A 7604-nucleotide genomic window follows, 5' to 3' on the forward strand; every position below is an offset into this window, starting at 1 on the left:
TGAGTGGGACAGAGGGTTCGCAGCCTCAGCCGCTACCTGGTTTGGGGTTGGACCAAGTGAGTGGTTGGGATGGGAAGGGTAATTGGTGACCAGGAGCAGAGGTTCTGGGGGGGGGGGGGGGGGGGGAGATGAGGGGGGTTTCTGTCAACCGGGTGGGTCAGTGTTTAACATTGGGTTGATCTTGGGGGATCATCAGTGGGTGTCAGTGCCAGGTTCATCGAGAGCATCAAAGGATGCTGAGAGGGTGGAAGAGGCTAAAACCAGGGTTAGTTAGGAGACAGATCAAAGAGTCAGAAAGATGGTCAGTACAATGGGACTGCAGGATGAAAGGTAATTATGGGCCAGTGGTTTCTCTATCCAGGGCTGCATCATGAAGGTTGTCCCAGGATTCTCCAACAATAAATGTACCTGGGACAATATGGTTTAATTCTCTCAGCAATGAAGAGGTATGGAAACCACAACAGATAAGACATGGACAATTCGAGCTGAAAGGCTGATTTTAATGCTGTATAGCTTGAAATGCCAGCAAGTGTTAAATTGAATTTGCAGTGATGAAAAATGACCTGTAATTGTTATTGTGTTTCATTCTGTGGTAATTAACTGAATGGCAGAGCACTGAAATAGACAGCATTATGTGATCTGATTTCTCAAAATCTTATGAAAGATATGAAACCATGATATAATTCCACTGTATAAATCTCAGCATGATGAGTATTGCTATCTGGAAGCAACATCACAACTCAGGGGTTTAAACAAAAACAGATCTGCAGGTATCCAAAGACTGAAAATTCTTGAGGGCAGATGATGTGTGGAAAGAAAACCGAGCCTCTATCTTTGATGTAAATATGCTTGACATTAGTAGGTGAGTCTAGGACAACAGGCCATAGCCTCAGAATAAAGGAACTTACGTTTAGAAATGAGATAAGGAGGAATTTCTTTAGTCAGAGGAATTCAATGCCACAGAAGGCTGTGGAGACCAATGGATATTTTTAAGGTAGAGATTGATAGGTTCTTGATTAGTAACAATATCAAGGGTTATGATGAGAAGGCAGGAGAATGAGTTGAGAGGGAAAGATAGATCAGCCATGATTGAATGGCACAGTAGACTTGATGGGCCGAATGGCCTAATTCTGTTCCTACAACTAATGAACTTATGACTTCATCCCACAGCAAACCATCAGTAATGTCCTTGGTGCCACCCCAGCCCAGCAAAGGATAGACAAGGCCACCTGATCACTAAAAAGTATGTTGTTTCTAGAACAGAAAATATACAAGCTGTAGTACTAAAATGGAGCAGAGAAGAATTCTGGTTTGAATTCATGTCCTTCATTGCTTTGTCTGAGAAGACAAAAATCTCAGAGTGTCAGAATCAGACTACAAGAAAGAGGAGAAGCTCAATTGCAGTAATTACACAGGAGGCATCCTGCTGTCAGCCATAGGGGAAGTCCTTCCATCGGTTTGAGAAGAATTAAACTCGCAGGATATTTGAGTGCAGTGGAGTCATTACTTAATGGGAAATGGAAACAAATAATTGCTCATGCATAGAGCATCTTCATAAGCACCAAGGCATGTGCAATCAAGCAGTCAAGGAGACGATGGAAATACTCTGCATGGCTAAGAATATTCTTTCTCAAGGTAGATGATCGTGATAATATTACTTGAGTAGTCCATCTTATCATTGGAGACATACAGCTTACTAATCTAATAGTTCCAAGCCAGAGATAGAAGTAAAATTGCAGAATTACTTCAATTAGGGAGAATGTTGATGTGCCTTCCCGGGCCCCCATAGCCCCTGATGATATTACAATCTCAGTCACAGAGGCCGATGTCAGAAGATCCTTCAGGAGGGTGATCTCTCGGAAAGCATTTGGACCCAATGGTTTACCTGGTTGTATTCTTAAAACCTGTGCAGGCCAACTGGCTGGAGTTTTTGCAGACATCTTCAACCTCTCAAAAGCAAAGGTGGGCCATCCATCCTGAAGAGCAATGCTGACATCAATTCTAGATGGAGGGAGCACTTTGAAGATCTTCTAAATCAAACTGCCTCATTTGACAGGAATATGATCAACTGCATTCCAAAGCAGTCCATTGACGACTCCCTAAGCATAATACCATCACTTGAAGAAGTCAAGGAAGCCATCAAAACCTTGAAAAACAACAAGGCAGCTGGACTCGACGGAATACCAGCCGAGGTCTACAAAATTGGAGGTAACCTGCTCCATTACCAACTGCATCAACTTCTCATCAAGATCTGGATAAATTAAGACGTACCAGGAGACTATAGAGACTCAGCAATCGTTACCATCTACAAAAGGAAAGGCGATCGATCTGACTGCGGAAACTATTGTAGAATTTCCCTATTAGCAACAGCAGGCAAGGTCCTCGCCCGCATCATGAACAACCGACTCAAGCCTTTAGCTGAGAAGATCCTTCCGGAGGCACAAGCGGGTTTTAGACCATCACGTGGAACAGCCGACATGATCTGCACAATGCGTCAACTACAAGAAAAATGGTGTGAACAACTTCAACCTTTGTACATGGCATTCATCGACCTCACTAAGGCCTTCGATTCAGTATCAAGGGAACTCTTATGGGATGTCCTACCTACCTATGGATGTCCTGAAAAGTACATTCAAATCCTGAGACTCCTCCACGATGACATGCTTGCCACAGTCATAGTCAGCAACAGCAACTGTGAGCCATTTCAAGTCAGATCAGGAGTGAAACAGGGATGCGTGACGGCCCCACAATCTTCATTGTGACAACCATCCAAATCATCAAGGACGACCTACCCCCAGGAATCGAAATCGTTTACAGAACAGATGGCAGACTTTTCAATCTTGCCCCTCTCAAGTCCAAAACTAAGACATCCATGAGCTTCCTCATCGAGTTCCCGTACGCAGACGACAACTGTGTTGCAGTTCACTCAGAAAAGTATTTGCAACAGATCCTGACTGCCTTCAACAGTGCATACACAAAACTTGGACTTACCATCAACTCCAAGAAGACTCAGATTATCTACCAATCATTACCAGCTGAGACAAATTGGAAAGAACCATCAATTTAACGGTGACATAACCCTGGAAAATGTGGATCACTTTCCATACCTTGGAAGTCACCTCTCCTCCAATGTCGACCTTGATGATGAGATCCAACATTGTCTTAAATGTGCTGGAACAGCTTTTGGACGTCTTCGAACAAGAGTCTTTCAAAATCAGGACATCCGAACAGACACCAAAATGTTAATGTACAAGGCAGTGGTGATTCTAATGCTCCTGCATGCATCAGAAACCTGAACAACATACCGATGCCATCCGAAAACACTTGAAAGGTTCCATCAACGATGTCTTCGAAGCATCTTAAATATCAGCTGAGAAGACAGAAGAACCAATGTCAGCGTGCTGAATGAAGCAAAAACATCTAGCATCGAAGCCTTCGTCATCAAGAACCAACTAAAATGGATCAGTCATGTTGTTTGGATGGAAGACGAGCATCTACCATAGCAAACCTTCTACTCCCAGCTTAAAGAAGGCAAACGTAAAAGAGGTGGACAAAAGAAAAGATTCAAAGATGCCTTAAAAGCCAGCATGAAGAAATGTGAAATCAATGCCACGGACAGGAAACTATGGTGAACAATCATCCAAGAAGGAACAGCGACCTTCAAAGCCAATATGCACAGAATTAGACGAAAAGAGAAGAAAACGGAAAGAGAGGCAGCAACAACCAAAGCCCGATCTGCCATCTGGAATTACCTGGCCTGAATGCCAAAGATCTTTCAAAGCCAGGATTGGGCTCAGAAGTCACCTGAGAGTCCATAAAATAATGGAATGTAGACCATCATCCTCGACCTCGAGTGATAGCCATGACAATAATTAAGGTCTGAGGTTCCCACCTGCTTTAAGAGGGCATCAATAATACTGAAGGCCAAGATGAATAAGGTGACATGCCTCAATGACTACCGACCAGTGGCACTAATATCCAAGGTGATGACATGCTTTGAGATGTTTTCATGACGCATCTCAACTCCTACCTCAACAAGAACCAGGCCATATTACAATTTACCACTGCCACAGCCGGTCAACAGAGGATGAAATCTCCCTGGCTCTCCATTCTGCACTGGACCACTTGGACAATAAAAACGCATACGTCAGGTTGTTGTTCATAGATTACATAGTTCAACACAATCATCCCCAGCAAACTGGTTACCAATACTGGCACCCTGGGGGATTTCCGGGAACGCTGGGCACCGCGGGGGGGGCTAAATGCATCCTTGACAAGAATTGTAACATAGCTGTGTAGTAGTTTATTTAGTATATTTGTTTGTCTTGTATTATGGTGGTGGGTTCCGTTTTGTTTTATTATGTTGTAAATATTATTTATTTACCATCCACCGGGGGTGCCGCACGATTTTCATCTTTTTTTTTAAATTTTTAGTGTGTTTTAAAAGTTTGTGTTAATGTTCACTGGTTTGTTTTATGTGGGGGGTGGGGTCAGGGGAAACTTTTTCAATCTCTTACCTTGCCGGAGATGCAATTGTTTTCTGAATCGTATCTCCGGTCGGACTGCGGCCTAACATCGTGGAACTGGAGGCCTTGCACGGGACTGACTTCGAGTCCCACCGCGGGGCGTTGACTTATCATCGGAGCCGATTCCTTGCGTGGGATCGATACTCCAACTGCGGCCTGTGGACCTTAACATCAAGGAGCTCGCAGTCTTGGGTTGAGACTGACGTCGGGAAGCTCCAAAGCCGCACAACGTTCGAATAGCCCCGACTCGGGGTCAGATCGCCCGGGGGAGCTGAGATTCCCCCCGATGCAGGAGCTTGATCGCCCCAACAAGGAGGCCTGCCGCTGGCTACGGTAGTAAGATCGTCCCGTCAACGGAAGGTGAGAGTCCCCCGACCGCTGGAGAACAAAGAAGGGAGAGATTGACTTTTTTTGGCCTTCCATCACAGTGAGGAATGTGGAGGAGTCACTGTGGTGGATGTTTATGTTAAAATGTATTTTGTGTGTTCTGTTGCCTTTTATTGGTATGACTGTATGGAAAATGAAATTTCTCGAATGTTGCAAAACATACTTGGCTAATAAAATATGATTATGATTATTTTTATTAATTGAATAATGTTTTGATTTTTTTTAAATGGTTACCAAGTTCACGGACAGGCTATTTGTGCATCCCTCTGCAACTGAATCCTCAACTTCCTCATCAACAGGCTACAGTCTGTACGAATTGGCAGCATCACTTCCTCCTTGATCACAATTAACACAGGAGTACTTCAAGGCTGCGTCCTAAGCCCTCTGCTCACTCACTGCTCATTCATGACTGTAGCAGTGCGCAGTTCTAACTCCATCTTCAAATTCACCAATGACACTACCAATGTTGGACAAATTACAGATGATGATAAGTCAGAGCATATGAGGTAAATCAATTGACTGGCGAAACAATGCCAGAGCTACAACCTTACTCTCAACATCAGTAATATCAATTGTTGACTTTGGAAGGGGAAGGTCGAGGATCCACAAACCTGTATTCATCGATGGGACAGTGTGGGAGACAGTCAAAAGCTTCAAATTCCTGGGCATGTATAACTCTGAAGTTCTGTCCTGGACCCACCACATTGCTGCAACCATAAAGAAAGCTTATCATCGCCTCTATTTTCTTAAAAGATTGAGGAGATTCAGTATGTCAACAAATATTCTCTTAAATTACCACAGGTGTTTTTAATAACTTTAAATAAATTCTGAACTGCATAGACTTGGGCGCATTGTTTTTGTCTTTGCACTATTGTATGTTTATTTATATTTATACTGATTACAGGGTTCTCGCTTAACTTTTTTTCCATATTGCCAGCCGGGCAACCTAGGCAGCTTTTTAGGTTTCCAAATGCCAGTTTAGGTGGTCATTTAAGACAGCTTGCATGACACGTGCGATAATGTGCTCGGACGAAGTGCGTAGTTACCAGTCAGAATTATGGTCAATGAAGCATTCACATATTATTTCTGCTTCAAATAAAGTCACAAACTAAACATATTCACCAATCAAGACATGATATATACCACAATGACATGCAGCAAAATTACAATACAGTATCTCATCTCCTTTTACACGTTGCAAATAATACAATTTCTATTATTTCTTTCCACTTCCAAACAAAATTCTGGTTGGATTATTCAGCGTATGATCAACCTCAGTGAGACCAAGTGCAGGCTTGGCGATCGCTTCGCACAACACGTACACTCAGTTCGCAATAACCAACCTGATCTCCCGGTGGCTCAGCACTTCAACTCCTCCTCCCATTCCGAATCCGACCTTTCTGTCCTGGGCTTCCTCCATGGCCCCAATACAGAAAAGTTCACTGTGTCTATATACCGTAGACCATATATATATACACAATAAATAAACAGATAAAATGCAATAGGCTGTTATTTTTCAGAGTTTGGTGGTGGTGTTTAAATTCTGTTTAAATTCCATTTCGAATATTTTTGGAGGGCCAGGAAACCAAGAAGCAAGAGTTTCTCCAGGGAGTTACTCCAGCTCCATCGAGTGTTTCTGCGTTGGTTTTCAGCGGTCGCGGCGAGTGGACAGCAATGGCAGCCGGATCTCCCACCATGCAAAGGGAGGGAGAAAGTGGCCAACGCCGACCAGTTGCAGTGGCAGTGCGCATGTGCAGGGCGGCACATGCGCACAACCACGGCCAATGATGTGCTGGCCAAAGATCCTCGCTAGAGGATCTTTGGTGCTGGCCGTGGTTGTGTGCATGTGTAAGGCGGCCGGCCGTGCTGGCGGACGAGGAGCGGGCGGAGACCCGAGACACAGACAGCGGGTGGAGACCCGAGACAGGGACACGGATAGCTGGCAGAGACGGGGAGTGACAGAGCGAGAAAGATAGAGAGGGGGCCCGCTCAGAATTAAACGAGAGTTGTCCCGGGTGCTTGCCAAGCTGAGCAAAATGGCATGGCTTTTAGTTTGCCCCGCGGGACTGGGTTGCCATTGGCAACCGGGCAACTTCTAATTTCGAGCCCTGCATTTTTGTTGTTTATTAGGGTGTTTACTGAGTACTGTGTTTGTGCATTGCAGTACTACTGTATATACTATACTGTTGTGTTGCTACAAGTAAGAATTTCATTATTCCGTTTTGAGACATATGACAATAAAGTACTCTTGACACTTTAACTCTGAGTTATGAGAGAGCTCTAACCCTACCCTCTAATGCATGAGGTATTTGGAAAACCAGAGAAAGAGTTAATAACTACCTTGTTGCAATGAAAGATCTACCCTAACATTGCCACATTTGGTGATTTTTTAAAATATGCATTGTAGGATAGATTTGTGCTTGGGCTAAATGACAAATGGATCCATTCCATGTGGTTGGATGTCTCTTAGTGTGTCTGACTTGCAAAATTTCAACCTTGATGGAAGTGCAGTGAAAAATGTGATGGAATTTTGTCGATTACCAGGCACAAACATTATGGTAGTTTTTATTTTGAAGGCAGTAACAAATACCCTATTCTTGAAACAGGGTCAACACTGTGTGTGAAAATTCCTGTGATAGAAATAATGGCAGCCATTTACCACATGCCCTTTACTTTAAGCAGACTAAGTGC

This window comes from Amblyraja radiata, chromosome 29, assembly GCF_010909765.2.
Source record: "Amblyraja radiata isolate CabotCenter1 chromosome 29, sAmbRad1.1.pri, whole genome shotgun sequence".
Classification (NCBI taxonomy): domain Eukaryota; kingdom Metazoa; phylum Chordata; class Chondrichthyes; order Rajiformes; family Rajidae; genus Amblyraja; species Amblyraja radiata.